The following is a 21,839-nucleotide window of genomic DNA, read 5'->3' as shown; positions in this document are numbered from 1 at the left end:
TGCATAGCACAGCAGGGAGAGAAACTGGACATGGGGCAGGGGCGCTTTCACACACTTTGAAGTCCCCTGCAAAATCTTTCCATGAGAGGGACCTCACCAGCAAAAGCCACTAGTGAGTATACCTCTGAGCAATCACCATGAGGACTGACTGGCTTTTCCCATGGTCCACAAACAGAAGCAGGCATGAACATTTTGGGGCTAAGTCTACACCTCAGCCACTTTGTGCAACAAGGGAATAGCACTGCTGTGGCGACTTAGCTACTTGTTCACCAAAAGTGGTGCAAGAGATCTTGCTATACAAATCGCAAGCAATGGCTTGACAGGACAGGTCCTAGGTGAGGCTGGGTGAATGTTGGTTATTTTGGCTAAATGGAAGTTCTGATTTTTTTTTTTTTTTAATAAAGGTTTAGGTCCAACTGAATCCAAAATCTGAAAAACAAAAGGCTGGGTCTACACTTGCCCCCAACTTCGAAGGTGGTATGTTTATCAGGGCAACAGGAGATTACTAATGAAGTGCTGTGGTGAATACGCAGAACTTCATTAGGCTAATTCTCCCACGTGGCAACTTCCAAGTGTCAAACTTCAAAGTGCCTTTACTCCCCAAACTCCAAAGTGGCGGGGAGCCAGGAAGCAGGGGGCAGCAATTGAATAACGAATTCATCTCTATTGACTTTATTGTGGAAGGAAGAGGTGAGAAGAGTGCTAAACTCTTGATGAAATTATTTGTTGTTTTTCATACATTTATGCCGGGGAAGGAATCTTCTTTATAGTAGAAGCCAGCATACCAAAAGTTACCAAGATATACTGTAAGGATGGAATGGAATACTACCCGACCACCAAATACTAATCAAAATTATAGTGGCAGGTCTGAAATACAGAACACATTAGATCTGTAAGTTTAGGAACTACTTCAGTACAAGAGCTAATTACACGATTACATCAGAAAAAAAACAAGGCAACATTAAAATCAAGTCTATCAACCTCCACCTCCTAAATTAAAAGGGTCCACTCCCAAGCTGACATAAATCAACATCATTCCTTTTACCGTCAGAAGAGGAATATCAATTCACATTAAAAGAGACTCAGGCTTGACTGCTTTAATGTCTCTGATTTTCCTTTTAATTATTTTGCCACACATCTAACAGCCCGAGGCTTTGTTTTTGCTTGTTCCTCCTTCTGCAGCCTTGAGCTCAGTGCTCTTGCCTACCTATATTTTTGGCACATAAATCACTCCTGTACAGCCTCTGCCTACTAACGACAAACAATCCGTGAGTAAACAAAATCAAAATATTCACTGTTAAGTTGCCAAAAGGTTGTTTATTAAAAAACAAAAGCAAAATCAAAAACATAAAACGAAAACTAAACAAACAAAAAAACTCTCTCCCTGGATTTTCTTTTTTAAAGTTATGGAAGCGTCATGCAGGGGAAATGGTGAAAAGCTCAGGCCTTGAATCATTAAGAGCTGGATACAAGAAAGCATTGGAAAACACATTGTTCAAAACTACCCTGCACTACCTAATGAGGTCTTGGCTACTTCTAAAAGTTACTGTGTGGTGGCAGGAAAAATCCCATTTGCTAGTCTGTTTCCTTTGCATTGTTGCGAACTGTCATATGTGTATAAGAGTTGGTAGGAGACAACAAGTCTGCACTGGTTCTTTGCTTTTTAAGTTTTATTTCTTTGTGTAGATCAACCATTTATAACACATAATACCTATATTACACACACACTCACTCTGCATAGGTCCATAATAGTCTAATCATTAATCTTTATAAACCATTTATGTAGAACACACGATAATATAAAACATGATGCAGATGATATTTTTGTGCAGACTGAAAAACAGGTATTTTGAGGGTCCTTGTAAGCACATATTGAGCCTCTGGCTAACCAAAAAATCACACTGCGTTAAGAATGTTTCCAGACTGGAGAGGTTTAACCTATACCACTTAGCTCTAGTTTAGAGCCCCAACCCCACTAACATGAGACTATACCCCTCAGCAAGTGATGAGGACAGTAGAACCACAGAAACTGAGGCGCAAAAAGGGCAAAAATTTCAAAACAACCCCAATTTCCAGAAGCATGGCACCTGAGCTAATACAATGAAAGCAACCAACATCAACAGCCACACCTGAATTCTTTATTCTGAGCCTCGATTTCCTCGTCTGCAAGACGTGTCTATTAAAAATTAGGTTGAGATCTAGGATTGTGACATGTTTCATTGTATACATGTCACATATTGTTAGTCTTGCCTCAAAATCAGCATCAATGAGGAAGAGATACCATATGTAACATTTTAAAACTAAAAATATTCTCATTTATTCCTTGTCTTTCAAAAACTGTTTGAAACTGACAGGTTTTTAAATTTGCCTTGAAATCTTAGCCAGTTGAAATAGTTTTTGGCAAACTAGCAGAAAATTACTATCACTCTCCAAACCGGACACATGCCTGCAATTAGCAAAGCTGCTCCAAAACCTCATTAGGACAATGCACTTTTGGAAATGTATAAATGGATTGTTCTAATACTGAAACTACTTCTAAATGCAATTAAATCACTGACTAAGATTTTGGCACTGTTTCATTTGTCTGACCAACAGTCTCTGGCAAAATCTTCTTCCTAGTCTTTACAATCCTACTGGATTTCCCAGACTAGAATATGGTTTGCTGATGAATACTTTTCAGTGTGTATAAATAAAAGGAGGAAAATTCACATCAGCCAAGAAAGCTTTGTTTCAGTGAGTTCCTACCCTTTCATGAAAACCATTTAGAATGGATGCTCTAAAAGTGATAGCCAAAAATAGTCTTCCATGTATTTCCAGAAAATAAATGTTTCATAATAAAGTGAAATTATCCAGGCATCTATCTAGACTTTCTTTGTCTGCAGCTCATTTAATTTCCACTACAGCCCTTTCCATTTTAACTGACATGACCGTTCTTAAAAGGAAATAAGACTTCTCTGACACAACAATTCAGCATCTTCTTTCCTTAAAAAAGCCACGTGCTATCAAAAGCAGAATTCTCTTTCTATGTTAATCTGTCTCTCTCTCTCCAGCTCTTTACATCATCACCTAGTCTGATGTAGGGCCAAACTCTGCCCCAAAATGCATGTACATAGCTCTCACTGTAAACAGTGGAAGTCACATGCCAGTATCTGAAAGCAGAATTTGCACCTTATGTTGTAAGTTCTTGAGGTCATAAATCTCTTCTGCTTCTTGTACATCCAAAGCACATGTGCACCAATGTAATTGGACGTACATCGAAAATACTTTATAACAGCATTTCTTCTGCTTGGCATTTGTCATTAAGTTAGCATTTAGTAGTTCGGGAAAAAAACTTTTTAATTTTGCAGTATTTTTTTAAAATCAAAACATTTATCTTACTGTTTTTTGCTTATCAAACAGGTTAAGAGTAACCAACATTTTGTTAAGTATTGGAGGGGTAGCTGTGTTAGTCTGGATCTGTAACACCAACGAAGGGTCCTGTGGCACCTTACAGACTAACAACTTTTCTGTTAGTCTATAAGGTGCCACAGGACCCTTTATTGCTGTTACAACATTTTGTTGTAAATATTATTCTATGTTTTCACAGAATATTTTGAAAAAAAATTAATGTAAAACAAAACAATTGACAAAGCTCCAACTTCTTGCAAAAACAGTTATAAAAAGGTAATTTAAATGGAGAAAAACTGCACTTTTTTGATCAACTCTAGTTATAGACTATGACCATACATCTTGACAAGAAGCAAAAATTACCAGCTGTGGGTGATGCCATAGCTTAAATGTTTAGAAAGAATAAACACCTGAATTGTCCAAGAGCTGGTCTACACTTACTGGTAGATCAACGCTCCTGAGACCAACCTCCAAGGTTCGATTTAGCAGGTCTAGAAGGGACATTTTACATCAAATGCTGATCACACTCCTATTGATTCTGGTACTCCACAGGATCTCAAGGAGCCAGGGAAGTCAATGGGAGAGTTGTACTACTGCAGCACTGGATAGCGCACCTCAATGGGAACTAACAAGCTATCTTCGCTACTTTTTACAGATGAGGAACAAAGGCCTGGTCTACACTAGAAAGAAAAATCAATATTAGATATGCAAATCCCGCTATGAGAATGGACTATCTGGAGTCGACGTATCTATAATAATTATTGCCACCAGCTGCACAGTGGGAGATCGATGGGAGAAACTATCCTATGACTTCCCTTACTCCTCACAAGAGTACTGGGATCAACACAGCACCATGAGAGTTTGATTCAGCATGTCCCAATTAGGCAACCTATAATCAAACCCAGGAAGATGGACCGCCAGCATCTCAGTCTTCCCATAAGTATAGACATACCCCAAGATACAGACAGACCAATCAACTTGCTCAGCATCTCACAGGCTGTTTGTAATAGAGTAAGCATTGAACTCCTGTTTCTCAGACAACTGGTCTAACGACTGAAAATCCCTCCTCACTGTCGGTCTGACTCAAAGCCCACAGGACTCTTTCCATTTAAATTAATGTTTTTTGGATTAGGCTTTGGCGAGGTCCTCATTTCTGGTATTCCTTGTTTATTTCATGAACACTTAAGTTCTTCCACAACCATTTAAAAAGATGAGTTTCGACAATTTACACCCGCTAGATATGTCTGAACAGTTTTAAAAGAGTTTCTGTATTTCACCCGTAAATCACACGACGACAATAACTGGATCCATGAAAAAAAAGGGATGTTTGCTCTTATGCTTTTTTTGAGTGCTTACTTTCCACCACACATTTATTGCTTTTTAAACCCACATTTAATACACTAGACTCCTCAACCAGGTCCTGACTTCAGATGAAAGCTTTTAGTTTCCCTTCTATTCACTTAATCAGTTTCCAAATAAAAACTACTTCATTTATTTAATGTATTTAAATATCTTTTATCCATACATAAACTATTCCTGATCTAGTACCTCTATTTTAGTCACTGACTAAAAAGATTTTTTTTAAAAAAATGAAAGCTAGGAATTCACATTTTAGCTGCATGCCTTCTACACAGGTTGAAACTCTAGCATGCTCAGCATGCTTTCCAAATACATATCACAAGCTTTTAATGGACTCACGAATAAGCAGCCTCTTTCTTATTCAGTCTCATTTGTCTGCAAACCATGAAGTCACTGACAGGGCAAACATAAACAATTCCATATCACACTAGGAATATCCACATTTAATTCCCATTTGAGCAACAGGAATGTGTCCACTGTGTCACTAAACACAGTGGCAGTGTTTCCACTCTGTCTTACTGCAGCCTATTGCCATGCCTAACCTCTCACTGTTCATGCCATTTGCCTAAGGTAAGACCCGAAATTCATGGTAGATGGAAAAGAACAGATTATCAGGTTATGTAGTCAAATTCTTTCCTATTTTAGCTGTAGGCCATTTTTTCCCCTCTGTTTTGAAGCTACCTTCAGGTAACATGAACTGTCTTTTCTTGACAGTGTTTCTCTGAAGGGGTTTGTACCTATAACATAATATACCTCAATCTCCACTTTCCCAGAACACAAAAAATAAAATTAAGCTCCTACAGGCTGTCTTTGTCTGTTGAATTCCCAATAGTTCTACCATTCTGGCGATGAGCGCTTTGGATTTCTTCAAACGTTTGTGCTCTTTGATGCAGAAACTACCATACAACAAACACGTGTGCCACGCCTCACACAGTCAAGCCCTGGCCTGCTTTCATTGCTAGGCATCACCCCAAGAAATCATATGTATTAAACAGTAAAGGGACTGGGTTTTTTGGGTTAAACTTCTGCTCTTATATAGTGCACTACAACAGCTTCTATTTCTTTTTGATACTTGAGAAAAATTCATTTCAGAGTGTATGTTTACCTGCCTTAACCTTGTAAATATCTCCACTTCCATTTTCCTAGTTAATGAATCTTCAGTTTATTACAGGATTGGCTACAGTGTTGTCTTTGACACAAGACAGAGGTGCAGGGATTGACCTTTTGCGACTGGGCATACACTCAATATTGTAGTGTGAGGAACCAGCTGTGACAAAGAAAGGATTGCCTGGAGGGCAAGGCTGATCAGACTTCACAAGGGGACCGTCTGGGACTCCATGTTTGGACTCTTACAATGTCTGAGGAGTTCACACTTGATACTGGGTTGGTGAAATCTAAATGTAAAACACACAGTCAGTTGGGGTTTGTGCTCTGGTTTGTAATAATCTGCCTTCAAGCTGGCACTCTCAGGTGTGAGCCACTCCAGACAGCCTAACAGCACCATCCAATTTATATTATTTGTCTTCTCTCTCACATGTTCACAATCTTGCTCTCCGTTTATCAATTGATTGGGAATTTCGTGGGCTTTCATCATCTATCCCTGACCGTATATATTTAGTTTTAATCTTAAAACTAAATATCTACAGTCAGTGCTAGATGATGAAAGCCCACGATATGCCCGAACAACTAGTTCGACTTTGATACCAGATGGAACAGTCCACATAAATTGAGAGCAGGACTGCATTAACTTTTCTGCAGTCCTGGCAGCTAAAATACAATTAACAGAACATACTTTCTGGATATATGAACAATACTACACAGATAACGACTATGTCCAGATTCGAGTTTATCTCCAGTGTTTTACGAACGCAGCTGAAAGCTTAAACCTTTTATTCCACTATTGAGTTCACTCTTGCCTCACTGAAGAGTTCTCTGAATTAACTTTCAAAGCCTTTCAAGTGGTATTTGAACCTAACCTTTATTAGCTTTGCAATGCATCAAAAACAGGAACAATGCAGTAAGTGTATCTATGATTGCTCTAGCCAGTTATTTTCCCCACAATAACACTTCCCAGCTTAAATCACAGCTCTTCCCATGTCAAAGAATCTCAGTTAACAAAACACTCAAAAAATTCTGAACTAGCTTTTATCCTTTTTGTATTTTATTGACTGTACAAATGTGCCAAACACCTCATCTCTCTCATTTCACTCAAAGTAAGAGGATTCAAGCCTTACATAAAATGTAGTTACTCCATTTGGTCACGGATAAATAGTCCATATCACTCCACTGTGTATAGTTTCGCTTACTTGGAACCAGTGTGGGACAACTAGCAAGGAGTGTGCCTCGACTGGACCTAGTACAGAGTTTTATGAAGGACTCCTGCTTTCATTGCTGTTTATTTCTAAAATGTCCAATGCAGAAACATTGATTATAGGAAAATAAAACACACTTGAAAAATTAAAAATACATCAGCTTAGTTTTTACTCATTTCAACAATAGTATGGGGGGAAAATCTCCTCAGCTGGCATAAAAAGAAGTAGCTCCACAGAACTACACTGATTTACACTTCTGCCAGTCTTTCCAAACCCTCGATCCATCACACAGCCAGACGTCCAGCATCTTCCCCCCAGAAAAAGTGAATTTGAAAAAAAAAAAATTTGAAAAAGGTCTTTGTATTTTTCCAAGTTTTTGTCAGTGCCCATTTTACTATGAGATGGAGAGACCATTAAGTATTTAGACTGGGCTGTCCAAGGGATCTTCTTTGGCTGATCCTAGTTAGGCACTAGCCTTGGCTATTTATTGCAAACCCTTTGCTACCTTTGTACCCTGGCTGCTCCCATTCACATTTTTATATAAATATGCTGCAGGAGTCCATCCAAATTCAAGAATCCTTTTACTAAAAACACATTTATAGAAACCGTGTGTCATGCTTGAGGCATTTAAACAGCACACTGTTGTCTCGTTTAATGGGGAACCAACGAAAGTTATTTCTATTAGAGAAAACTTGGCAAAATTCTGAAGAATGTCTAAACACGAAACCCTTCAGATTAGCTGGTTCTTCAGTGTCAGGAAGAGGACGTCTCAAGGTTGAGGCATCAGAATGCTGCCTTGTAGAATTAGATTCTGTTCCTGCCACAGAGTTCCTACATGTTGCTAGGCAAATCACTTACACCAAACTTTCCACAGCCAGTGTGCGTGTGCTTGCCTGACTCCAGACCCTGGGGTTTGATTAGAAGAATTCCTTTGAACTTACAACTGCAACTGAGATGTGCTTTGAAAATATAAAGTGCTACACAATGCCGGGGGGAGGGGGAGAATCATTTGCTGGATATCTCATAACTAGCACTCAAAAAAATCACTGGATACTTTTGACCTTACCATTTTTGCATCAGTTGGCCATAACAACCACCACCCCTCATCTCTAAGGAGAAGGGGACAATACATGAATGTTTGGGAAGCACTCCAAAGTTACAATGAGGAGCACTAAAGAACACTCCATGAGAAAGTCAATCCTATTCTCAGAGCAGGGTTTGAGCAGTGTGTGGTAGATAAGGCATGGGGGCACAGACTGACTAATATTGAGAAAACAAAATATTGAACAGCTGCTCATTTACTGAGCACCATGCATACCATACACAGGTTCGGTAGGGGAAAAAGTAGTATCTGATCACATAATAAAAGACTTACAAAAATACATTAAAAGGACATTTTTTGTGTAATGTAATATTTATGTAGCACCACAAAAATGTTGCCATCAGAAAGCTACCAAGCAAAGGTCTCACAGCTGCAGCCCAAGGTAATTAGCATGCCTTACTATCTTCAGCAAATGATAATGCAAACCACAGACAAACAGAGGAGGAGAAAAATGTATTCCTTGGCTGGAAAGTTACTGCAAGTTTCAAGTCAGAGACACAGACACTTGGCAGGAAAGAGTTGGGGATATTTCCCTGGCTTCCTTTCGCTATAAATCAATCACTGCCCTACTAGCATAGCAATGACAGAACTACTGTTCATGTAATGTGCCAGTGCCTCTCCTCACCTTAAATAATACAAGGCACTTGGCATTAGCTTTTTCATAATCATAAGGTAAATGTTTGTGGGGGAAAACACCCTTACTCTATGTGTTGCTCAAAGGAAAGTCAAAGAAAGTTCAGTACATGTGCATGTCTGCTCACACTGTGGCTCTCTCTCTCCTGGACAGTATTACAGTACTGCGCAAACACACAGTACACAGTCTCAGTACTTGGCAAAGCCAGGACAGAGCAATGTGGGTGGCTATCACAGTTTGCTCTAATTATCTGCCCTCTGCAGTGTTATCTATGAACTTGGCCCCGACATTCAGCATAGAAAAGGCCTATTCAAATGCTTTTGTCACCAAAGTACATCTAGGGTTGGCCTTCCATTTCTGGCACTTCTGAACGAGCAGGCTTTCTGTAACACCCATGAACCAAATCAGGCCAATTGACAGGGAGGGGAGGGGAACAAAGGGGGCAGTTGCCCCAAGCCTCTTTGAAGAGCTGCAGAGCACTGTCAGAGCTCCATGCGCAGCTCTGAGCGTGCGTGGGGGACCCAGGTTTGACTGCCTTAAGCCCTGCTCTTTCCAGAGACAGGAGCTGGGCCCCCTCCCACTTTGGCCCCCGTGGCCAAGGGCCACACTGAACCAAATTATCCTTCAGTTATGTCCCAGGAAACACGCTTGTCTTAGGCCTATGCACCCTAACTATTTTCAGCAGCTCTGACCCGCAGGTAGCAAACAGCTGACAGTTTCAGCAAAAGAGGTCCCCAGCTCTCTCAGCACCTTTCCCCACTCCATGATTCAGTGCTCCTCCCTTCCCACCTACCTGTGGTCCGGCACAACAGCCAACCAAAGCAACAGTGTTTCCCTGCCAATTTCCATCCGCACTCTTTGGATGCGCTTTGACTGCTGGCTGGCTTATACACAACCCAGTGCTTACTTGGCGGCAGAAGTGGAGGGTCGGTAACCCATGTGCATGTGCTGAAGGCATGCAGTCAAGTGAGGAAGCTGGATGGCGTCCTGCATACCTTACTTCAGAGAAATACCTTTCAAATCACAGGATCAGTCCTGTTCTAATTACTTCTGAACTGTCCACACAGCCTTAGAAAAGCAAATCACCTTAAGCTGTGGTATTGGACAAGCCTTCTTAAAAATGTCAAGAGAAAAATAGATTCTTCCCCAGAATGGACTTGTTGATACCACAATCTGCTCCCACCAAAGCAGACATTCCAGCAGACAGTGCTGTATGACAGAATGGGTATTTTATTGTATTCTTTTTGAGCAGCAACCAAGAGTTACCAAATGTTCAAAAAAGGATCTTTTTTAGAAAACCATTTTAACGGTATTTGTAAATGAATTCACAGGATCGCCCTTGAATGAGGTTTCCAGAAGACTGAGATTTCCACTGCTTCCAAAACCTGGATGCAGTTAAAGCAATATAAGTAGTAAAAAGTGAATTTCTTTTTCAAATGACGGGTGTAGTTAACACTCTAGAAAATTTGTGTTTGCAGATAAGTGACAGATATTCACATTCACTGATAGTGAACACACATCAACATATACGTCAGCAGTGTAACAACCTGACTTTCAGTAGCTTAACTTTTGAACTGGCAATTTTAGTTTAATCACTTAGCTTTCATCTTTAAAATACGGTACTAGAGGTCACCTGAGCACAGTAACAAAGCTGTGCATCTAAATAATTCAGCAGTCATATTTACTGTGAAAAAATAAATTCATTTAAACTTAAGAGGCACAATGATGACCTTTGAATCACCATCACAATTCATTTTCAGTGCTAAAACTGTGACTTGGAACTGATGAGGTGATCAGCTGTTGCAAGCCTTTTACCCCATCCCCTTTCCTCTAAAGTGACATATGAATTCCATTGCCTTTTAACTTTCCAGACATTTACAATTACTAAATCAAGCCTACCATAGTTAGTTGGCTAAAAGCTCAGGAAACAACCTCTTTAACCATTTAATATGGACTGTGCACCAGTTATAAAAATGTTAGCCACGGATGAATCTTACACTATTTCAAGACAGAAATTTGGATCTGAGTCTTCAGCAAAAAAGATCCCCACCCACAACCTTAAACAGTACAGACAACCCTCAAACTTTTTAGGAAGACTACACAATAACAGGGACAAATCCAGTGACAATCATACATTAGCAGCAATGCTGCCTCTAATCCTTTCCAACCATTTCAGAATTTTTTCCAGACCACGTGCAGAATAATTTTTGTACTTGCACCAACCATGTGCAAATGCGCGCCACCAATAAAAACGAAAAACCTAGCTCTGGGTACTCTGCAAATCTCTCCTGAGCAGCCGCACAAGCACCCCGCTTGCAGGGAATGCTGACTAGCAGTAATCCATCGAGTTATGCTGCGTGGGGTGGGGGTGAACCGGAGCCAGGGAGATTTGAACTGGGGCAGGGGGGTGTTTGAACTGGGGCTCCACGGGTGGCCAGGGGAGAGCTGGAGCCATGACCGGGGGGAGGAGGGGAGGTTAGAACCAGGGCCATGTGGGCTGCGCAGGTTGAGACAGAGCCAAGTGGAGTAGGATTCTGAGTTGTGCTTAACTCATGTTCATGCAAATAAAGCACAACTCAAAATCGCACATTTTGAGGGATACAAGTAAGTTTGGGGGAATTCAATTTTTTTAAACGTTTCAATAAGTATTATGGACATTTATTTATAAACACCATCTTCAGTGTTTATCTGTTTAAATTTTAACAGTTGCACATGTTGTATAGTGCACATAAAGCCTTTCTGACACTGCAGCAGAGCCAAGTGACCACGGGCAGGTTGCAATAGGGAGATTTTTTTCAGAGCAGATTAAATTGTAATGGTTGGAAGAAAAGCCATGCTCCAATGCAAGGCATTTTGCGAGCAGATGAGGTACTTACCTGCCACACTTAGGGGCTGCAATGGTGTTCAAACACCAAAATGCTCTACTGTAGATAAGCCTCAAAACATTACTCCAGAGATTGCAGATGCATGCAAGCTTTGCACAGTATAGTGAGGAAATAAAGTTCTCGAAAAAGTTACAGATTATTAGGATAATAAACTATCCTCTCATTAGGATTCTGGAAATACTGAGTGTTAAGAGCAAAATACCTTCCTGAGAGAAACTTTTGGCCTATGTCTACACTATCCCAAAACGTTGAAATAGCCATGCAAATGACCATTTTGACGTTTACTAATGAAGTGCTGAAACATATTCAGCAACTCATTAGAATGCCAGTGGCCACGACACTTTAAAATTGCCGTGGCTCGCCACCGTGTGGCTCGTCCAGGTGGGAGTCCTTTTCAAAAGGACCCCACCAACTTCAAAATCCCCTGTAATAAGGAGATTTCAAAGTTGGTGGGGTCCTTTCGAAAAGGACCCCTGTCTGGACGAGCTGCTTGGCAGCGAGTCGCGGCAATTTTGAAATGCCTCGGCCACTGGCATTCTAATGAGGTGCTGAATATGTTTCAGCACTTCATTAGTAAACTTCAAAATGGTCATTTGCATGGCCTTTTCGAAGTTTTGGGATAGTGTATACACGGCCATGGTGATAAAGCATAGATGATATATAATGCAGGAAACCGCAAGAGTACAGACCAGTCAGTTTAACTTCTGTGCCAGGAAAGATAATGGAACAAGTAATTAAAGAAATCATCTGCAAACACTTGGAAAGTGGTAAGGTAATGAGGAAGAGCCAGCATGGATTTGTAAAGAACAAATCAGGTCAAACCAATCTCATAGCTTTCTTTGACAGGATAACAAGCCTTGTGGATAAGGGAGAAGCGGTAGATGTGGTATATCTAGACTTTAGTAAGGCATTTGATACGGTCTTGCATGATACTCTTATCAACAAACTAGGCAAATACAAGTTAGATGGGGCTACAATAAGGTGGGTGCAAAACTGGCTGAATAACTGTACTCAGAGAGTAGTTATTAATAGTTCTCAATCCTGCTGGAAAGGTTTAACAAGTGGGGTTCCACGGGTCTGTTTTGGGACTGGTTCTCTTCAATATCTTCATCAACTATTTAGATATTGGCATAGAAAGTAAGCTTATTAAGTTTGCAGATGATACCAAGCTGGGAGGGGTTGCAACTACTTTGGAGGATAGGATCAAAATTCAAAATGATCTGGACAAATTGGAGAAATGGTCTGAGGTAAACAGGATGAAGTTTAATAAAGACAAATGCAAAGTGCTCCACTTAGGAAGGAACAATCAGTTTCACACATACAGAATGGGAAGTGACTATCTAGGAAGGAGTATGGCAGAAAGGGATCTAGGGGTTATAGTGGACCACAAGTTAAATATGAGTCAACAGTGTGATACTGTTGAAAAGAAAAAAGCAAACCTGATTCTAGGATGCATTAACAGGTGTGTTGTGAACAAGACACGAGAAATCATTCTTCAGCTCTACTCGGTGCTGGTTAGGCCTCAGTTGGAGTACTGTGTCCAGTTCTGGGCACCGCATTTCAAGAAAGATGTGGAGAAATTGGAAAGGGTCCAGAAAAGAGCAACAAGAATGATCAAAGGCCTAGAGAACATGACCTATGAAGAAAGGCTGAAGGAATTGGACATTTTGTTTGGAAAAAAGATTGAGGGGGGGCATGGAAGCAGTTTTCAGGTATCTAAAAGGGTGTCATAAGGAGGAGGGAGAAAATTTGTTCTTCTTGGCCTCTGAGGATAGAGCAAGAATAAATGGGCTCAAACTGCAGCAAGGGCGGTTTAGGTTGGACATTAGGAAAACGTTCCTAACCGTCAGGGTGGTCAAACACTGGAATAAATTGCCTAGGGAGGTTGTAGAATCTCCATCTCTGGAGATATTTAAGAACAGGTTAGATAAATGTCTATCAGGGATGGGCTAGACAGTACTTGGTCCTGCCATAAGGGCAGGGAACTGGACTCGATGACCTCTCAAGGTCCCCTCCAGTCCTAGCATTCTACGATTCTATGATGTACAGGAGAGATATACATGCTGTTCCCTGTTGATTCATAAATGTACATGCAAACTCAAGGTAACCAAAACAAGTGTTAATTTTCACCACTTCACAAAAAAGCAATTGGCTTTTCTTATATTAGTCTGGATGAACACACCTCCTCAGCCACACACGGCACTCTCCAGCATCGTAAAGACTTGCTAAAGGTCCCAATTATATGGTGTGTAGAGCAGAGTAAGCGCAACATGGATTGTAGCCATGTACACTCAATGACCTGTAATTGAAAACTCCTGGACTTACAAAATGGTTGGAGAGCAGGAAGGTTAAAATGCCAATATGTGGATTTGATGAAGTACATGAAACCCTTCCACCAAAAACAAATGGATTCTATACATTGAATTCAAACTGTTTTCAATAGTGTGTGGATGCCAATGAAATATTTTCAGGGTGAATATGAACCAAATGTCTGACTCTCATAAGTCTCAGAAAGATTGAAACAATCTGAAGGGAATTCACAGAAAGAGAGAAGAAGTGACTTGACTAAAGGATAGGGTGACCATATTCCCCTAGGCTAAATACAGGACACCCTGGTGGTGGGGATTGTCTGGCTAAATGGAACAGATGGTCAACCCTGAGTCAGGCAATGCTGTACCCTTCTTCCCACCCAGACCTCTCACCTCCAGCCTGCTTCTGAACCCCCCCACCCATTGCTGCACCTTACCTCTGGCCCAAATCCCAGCCTGCTCCTGTACGCTCCCTCCCAGCCACAACCCACACACCCACCCCCAGCCCACTGGGACTGCGGAGAGAAATAAGCCTGCAGCAGGTTCTTCAGGGCTTGGTGCTGCGGACTTCAGAGAGGCTCTGGCCCTGTGGTGCAGCTGGCTCCAGGGTGGCCGGGAGGGCCTCCAGCCCTGCAGGACATCTGGGAGGGCCTCAGCCCCACACAGTACAAAGCTCCAGCCTTGGCTCTGTGATGCACAGAGGATGGGGGAAGTTGGGGCGGGGGGGAGTGTGACCCTGCCCTCATGCCCAGCAGAGCTCTGGCCCCAGGTCTGTAGCAGGGGCTGCCCCAGCAGGGCTCCAGCCCCAGCTTCACTCCAGCCCTGTGATGGGACCCCAGGAGGGAGGCTCCGGCCCTGCAGGAGGTCCAGGGGCCCCCACACCATACAGGGCTCCAGCCCTGGCCCCATGATGTGGCGAGGGCTGGGGGGGCAGGGGGCTCTGCCCCTGTGCTGTGCAGGGCTCTAGCCGCAGTGGGGCTCTGGCTCCACCCCAGCCCTGCAGTGGGGACAGGGAGTGGAGGGGGCTCCGGCGATGGCTCTAGCCCTGCATTGTGATGGCCCCAACTCTACCGCTCCAGCCCCCACTTTCCCACCCCCCCAGCTCCGTCCCCTGAGCAAGGTGGCTGGGGCTGGCAGTGGCATCCCAGTGATGCAGCAGGTGGGGAGCTACATCTTAAAAATGGTGGTGGCCAGAAAAAAGCCCTGTGAGTCTCCAGCCAGCACAGGAAAAGGTCACCAGAGAAAGCCAAATACAGGACAATTAGTCCCATTTAAAAAATATGGATGGTCACCCTCCTAAAGGAACTACAAGTGCATGCACAAATTGGCTAATATTAGGTGAAGATAATGTTACTGACTACCAGATATAAACTCCAAGAAGAGACAAGGGAACTTTTAGCTGGTTTAAGGAGGCTGTACCAAGGAGTAATGGTGTGAAACAGAGAAGAAAGGAAAACTGAGGATGAATATCGAAAAGAGCATATGGACTTTTAATAGGTGGGAAGGTTTATTGCAGAAAAAGTGTCTGATTTTATTGTATTTCACCAAGTTTTAAAATGGAAAATTTGTTTGATCTACCTAATGTTGTTAGGCGAGACTCCATTAATAGAGATTCTCTAGAATTCAGTCAGAAAGAGAAGATGGGAGATGACAAAGTATGGGCCAGATCAGATGAGAAACAATCACATATAAAAGAATCCTTTACATCAGGGAAGGGCAGGCATATGAATAGTGGTAGTTTTTAAAGTGCTTTTACACAAATGCTAAAAGTCTGTCTAATAAGATGGGTGAATTAGAGTACCTCATATCAAAGGTGGAGATTGACATAACAGGCATCACAGAAACCTGGTGGAATAAGGACAATCAGTGGGACACGATCATACCGGGATATAAAATATATCGGAAGGACAGAATGGTTTCGAGCGGGTGGCGGAGTGGTACTATATGTGAAAGATAATATAGAATCAAATGAAATAAAAATCCTAAATGAATCAAAATGTTCCACAGATTCACTACGGATAGCAATTCCTTCCTCTGATGGGAATATAGCACTAGGGATATATTATTGACCACCTGACCGGGACAGTGATAGTGATGCTGCAATTAGAGAGGCTATCAAAATAAAAAACTCAGTAATAATAGGGGATTTCAATTATCCCCATATTGACTGGGTACATGTCACCTCAGGACGGGATTCAGAGAGAAAATTTCTTGATGCCTTAAATGGCTGCTTCTTGGAGCAGCTGGTACAGGAACCCACAAGGGGAGAGGCAATTCTTGATTTAGTACTGAGTGGAACACAGGATCTGGTCTAAGAGGTAACTATTACAAGACCGCTTGGAAATAGTGACCATAACATAACAACTATTAATACTCCTGTGTTGGGAAGAACACCACAACAGTCCAACACTCTGGTATTTAATTTCAAAAAGGGGAATTACACAAAAATGAGGAGGTTAGTTAAGCAGAAATTACAAGGTAGAGTAACTAGAGTAAAATCCGTGCAAGCTGCGTGGAAACTTTTCAAAGACACCATATTAGAGGCCCAACTTAAATGTATACCCCAAATTAAAAAACACAGTAAGAGACCTTAAAAACAGCCACCATGGCTTAACAACCACATAAAAGAGGCAGTGAGAAATAAAAAGGCATCTTTTAAAAAGTGGAAGTCAAATCCTAGTGATGAAAATAGAAAGGAACATCCACACTGCCAAATTAAATGTAAGAAGAAAAGCCAAAAAAGATTTTGAGGAACAGTTAGCCATAAATTCAAAAAACAATAGTAAAATGTTTTTTAAGTACATTAGAAGCAGGAAGCTTGCTAAAAAAAGCAGTGGGGCCCCTGGATGATAGAGACATAAAAGGAGCAATCAAGGAAGATCATGCCATTGGGGAAAAACTGAATGATTTCTTTGCTTCAGTCTTCACGGTTGAGGATGTTTGAGAGTTTCCCAAATCTGAGCCATCCTTTATAGGTGACAAATCTGAGGAACTGTCCCAGATTGAAGAGTCGTTAGAGGAGGTTGTGGAACTAATTGATAAGCTAAACAGTCACAAGTCTCTGGGACCAGATGGTATTCACCCAAGGGTTCTGAAAGAACTTAAATGTGAAATTGTGGAACTATTAACGGTGGTTTGTAACCTAACCTTTAAATCAGCGTCGGTACCCAATGATTGGAAGACAGCTAATATAACACCAATATTCAAAAATGGTTCTAAAAGAGACCCTAGCAATTACAGACCGGAAAGTCTAACTTCAGTACCGGGCAAATTTGCAGAAACAATAGTAAAGAATAAAATTGTCAGACACGTAGAAGAACATGATTTGTTGAGCAAAAGTCAACATGGTTTGTGTAAAGGGAAGTTGTGTCTTACTAGAGTTCATTGAAGGGGTTAACAAGCATGCAGACAGGGGGAATCCAGTAGACATAGTATACTTAGATTTCCAGAAAACCTTTGACATGGTCCCTCACCAAAGACTCTTATGTAAATTAGGTGGTCATGGGATAGGAGGAAAGATCCTTTCATGGATTGGGAACTGGTTAAAAGACAGAACACAAAGGGTAGGAATAAATGGTAAATTTTCACAATGGAAGCGGGTAACTAGTGGCGTTCCAAGGGTCAGTCCTGGGACCAATCTTGTTCAACTTATTCATCAATGATCTAGAGAAATGGGTAAGCAGTGAGGTGGCAAAGTCTGCAGATGACACCAAACTGTTCAGGATAGTCAAAACCAAAGCAGACTGTGAAGAACTTCAAAAAGATCTCAGCAAACTGAGTGATTGGGCAGCAAAATGGCAAATGAAATTTAATGTGGGTAAGTGTAAGGAAATGCACATTGGGAAAAATAACCCCAATTATACATACAATATGATGGGGGTAAATCTAGCTACAACATATCAGGAAAGGGATCTTGGAATTATAGTGGATAGTTCTCTGAAAACATCCACACAGTGTGCAGTGGCAGTCAGTAAAGCAAATAGGATGTTAGGAATAATTAAAAAAGGGATAGAAAATAAGACCAAGAATATCTTACTTCCCCTATATAAAACTATTATACTCCCACATCTTGAGTACTGCGTGCAGATGTGGTCTCCTCACCTCAAAAAAGACATATTGGCGTTACAAAAGGTTAAAAAATGGGCAACTAAAATGATTAAGGGTTTGGAACGGGTCCCCTATGAGGAGAGGCTAGAGAGACTGGGACTTTCCAGTCTAGAAAAGAGGAGACTGAGGGGTGATATGATAGAGGTATATAAAATCATGAATGGTGTGGAGAAAGTGAATACAAAAAAGTTATTTACTTGTTCCCATAATATAAGAACTAGAGGACACCAAATGAGATTAATGGGTAGCAGGTTCAAAACTAATAAAAGGAAGTTTTTCTTCACACAGCACACAGTCAACCTGTGGAACTCCTTGCCAGAGGAGGCTGTGAAGGCCAGGACTCTAACAGAGTTTAAAAAAAGAGCTCGATAAATGTTTGGAGGTTAGGTCCATAGATGGCTATTACCACGGGATAAGGTATGGTGCCTAGCTTTTGTTGAAGGCGGGAGATGGATGGCAGGAGACAAATCACTTGATCATGGTCTTCAGTTCACCTCCTCTGGGGCACCTGGCATTGGCTACTGGCAGCAGACAGGATACTGGGCTAGATGGACCTTTGGTCTGACCCAGTATGGCCGTTCTTATGTTCCAGAAGTGGCTTTCAAAAAAAATACTTTTAAGTGGAAAACTGGAAGATCATGCCAATTTGACAACATAATCCTGATTTTTGCCCCCATAGCATATAGGAACAGTCGTAATAATAACACCACCCATCTAAGGTATATACCCACAGGGACTTATGGTAAGCACAAATCACAGGCATTTGCTACATCTGTACAAAACACGGACCGTCAATCCCATTCATAACACCTTGGCCACGTCTACACTAGCCCAAAACTTCAAAATGGCCACACAAATGGCCATTTCGAAGTTTACTAATGAAGCGCTGAAATACATATTCAGCACCTCATTAGAACTCCGGCAGCCACGGCACTTCAAAATTGATGCAGCTTGCCCAGACGGGGCTCCTTTTTGAAAAGACCCCGGCAACTTCGAAATCCCCTTATTCCTAACAGCAGACAGGAAGTGCCGCAGCTGCCAGCATTCTAATGAGGCGCTGAATATGTATTTCAGTGCTTCATTAGTAAACTTCAAAATGGCCATTTGCATGGCTATTTCGGAGTTTGGGGCTAGTGAAGACACAGCCCTTGAGAAGAAAAATACTTAAAATGTCTCTTTATAAATCTCAGGTAAGACAACATGCCCTATGTCTTAATGAAAATTATGGTGTTACTGCATAATATCATCAGTACAGGACAGAATTAATGTTAATTAATTAAGAATTTCTTACCATAATGTGTAAAATTTAAGTGCAACCTTAATTCTGAAGTTCGTGTGAATATAAATATATATAATGGTTTGGGGATACTTATAACATCTGAATTTATCCTTCAGTTATTGATCTGCAGTCTGCTCCTTTATATTAAAATGGAAGGTGTTGATAGCATATAGGTTTTTGTTTGTGCGCATGCACATGCACTTCAAAATATACTACACAATACCTAAAATATCTTTTGAGGAGAATGAAAACATTCTGCACCTTTCGGGTGCAGAAAGCCCTGGCTAAAACAGTAGCGGTTCCTCTACTAATACAGGTTGAACTTCTTTCATCCAGCACCCAGGAGACCTGACGAGTGCTGAAAGAGAGAATTTGCTGGACCATGGGAGGTCAATATTGTTCAGCACATTACCAACACTTCCACTGCTTACTGGGCTCTTAGAATACATTTAGGCTGTGTCTACACTTGCATTCCTCTTTCGAAAGAGGTATGAAAGTGAGGTAAATCGAAAATGCAAATGATGTAAAAATTGCATATCTGACACAATTGCATATTTTTATTTCAAAATAGCTTCTTTCAAAAGAAAAAAAACAGGGTAGACACTGTTCTTTCAAAAGTAAACCCCATCTTTGAAAGAATCCTTCTTCCCATAAAAAAAGGAAGAAGGATTCTTTTGAAGATGGGGTTTACTTTCGAAAGAGCAGTGTCTACACTGGCTTTCTTCTTTCAAAAGAAGCTATTTCAAAATAAGAATATGCAAATGAGGTGTCCAATAAACAAATTTGTACCTGATCTGCATTTTCATTTTACCTCATTTGCATACCTCTTTCAAAAGAGGAACACAAGTGTAGACACAGCCTTAGGGAAAAACTAGAGCTAAGTAACAGCACAGAATACTGAGAGCGAGGACTGGAAGCTATAAACGGAAATTATGGGGCCACACCAGTGATAAGTGGGCATCCCGCTAATTAAAGCCATGACAGATTACAGAGGTTCAACCTGCAATTCTCTTCTCTGGCCCGGAGAACATAGATTTGCAAAGGACTGTAGGCAGGCATACATATTCTATATGATTGTAATGTCTTCTCTGTTGAGGCCATTATTTTGTTCTCTATTTGCACAGTACCTAAACACAATAGGATCCTAGGCAGTGCCTGGAGCTCCTAGGCACTGTATCAATAAAACTAATAAATAATCATGCAATTTACCTTGTGTAGACATATTTTTAATTTATATTTTAAACACCCTAGTAGTCTCAATCACGACGCCCATGTTAGTGATTAGTTCATGGGCCCCTTCATGGTGGGGAAATAAGCCAATGCAAAGCTGTCAAACCAGAACCTCTGTTACAACCACAGTCTTGGACCTTTCTTCATGTGTAGCCATATTTGATGCTTCAGTGTAGTGTGATAACTGACTGACCAGGAGCAGGTTTTACAGGATGGCTCACTGCTTGCTATGGAACAAGTTCAGGTTAGGGGAAACACATTACAATGAAGGGTCCTGAACTACAACCCTGCAAATATCTCCCTGTGTTTTACACCAGCCAAGTCCCTATTATTTAGTCAAACTCTAATGGGACCTGCATAAGACATTGTGTTCTATGGAAAATGGCAGAGATTTGAAACAATGGGCCCAGTTTATCCATGGAGTAATCTCAGTATAGCCACAGAGTTACAGCAGCAATTAATTTCACCCAGTACTTCCAGTTGAAGGGTCCTATTTGTTATGCTGTAGTCTCTATGGAAGGAACAAATGATCAACTGAGGTACAGCCAGGAGTACGTTCTACTGGTATTCCCATAGCAAAGAATGGCACATTACTTCTGCTGCTAATGGCTTGTGAGCTGATACTCTAAGAAATCCCACCCGAAACCTCAAAGAATCAAAGAAACCACAGTAGAGCCCAAAGGAATGTAAACTCATATATACTTTTAATAAGCTACAAAATGTCAAACTGTTAAATGTACATGCATTCCTACACTGGTCAAAACAAAACTCCCAAACTAGAGTCAATGCTAAATTCATTGGAAAAGGAATGTCATCTTAACCTTATTTTGCTATTACATCAAATACAAAGGCCACACAAAGCTCATAATGAATAAAAGCAATGCACACAGATAACCCAAACTGACAAAGTTGTCTCTAACATACTTACGTGCTCCTCCTTCACCTCTGTATTGGAGTATCTCAGTGATTTCCAACCAGTGTGCCATGACGCTGTCATGCTGTGAAAACTGTAAAAGTGTCTGTGAAATTTTATCAATTTCCCCTCGCCGCAGTTCTTTGCAGTGTCACCATGTGAGGGGCAGGGTGGGAGAATTGATGACCCCATACCAGCCGGGGCTCAAGGCTGACTGAGCCCTCGCTGGCATGAGGTTGGTCATTTTTCCCCTGCAGTGACTCTGTGGCAGAGCAGCTGCAAAGGGAAATCCCAACCCCAGAGGAGACTATTTGCACCAGTA

At 41.3% G+C, this 21,839-nt stretch overlaps 1 protein-coding gene across 1 annotated transcript in view; it reads right to left on the bottom strand.

The window, feature by feature from the left end:
- THSD4 (thrombospondin type 1 domain containing 4) overlaps nt 1-21,839 on the bottom strand; it is a 593,806-nt gene that overhangs the window by 501,500 nt on the left and 70,467 nt on the right. The gene's annotated exons all lie outside the window — the stretch shown is intronic.

The sequence above is a fragment of the Carettochelys insculpta genome, chromosome 12, assembly GCF_033958435.1.
Source record: "Carettochelys insculpta isolate YL-2023 chromosome 12, ASM3395843v1, whole genome shotgun sequence".
NCBI lineage: Eukaryota > Metazoa > Chordata > Testudines > Carettochelyidae > Carettochelys > Carettochelys insculpta.
The sequence above is the reverse complement of the archived record's forward strand: the minus strand, read 5'-3'. Positions and strand labels throughout refer to the sequence as shown.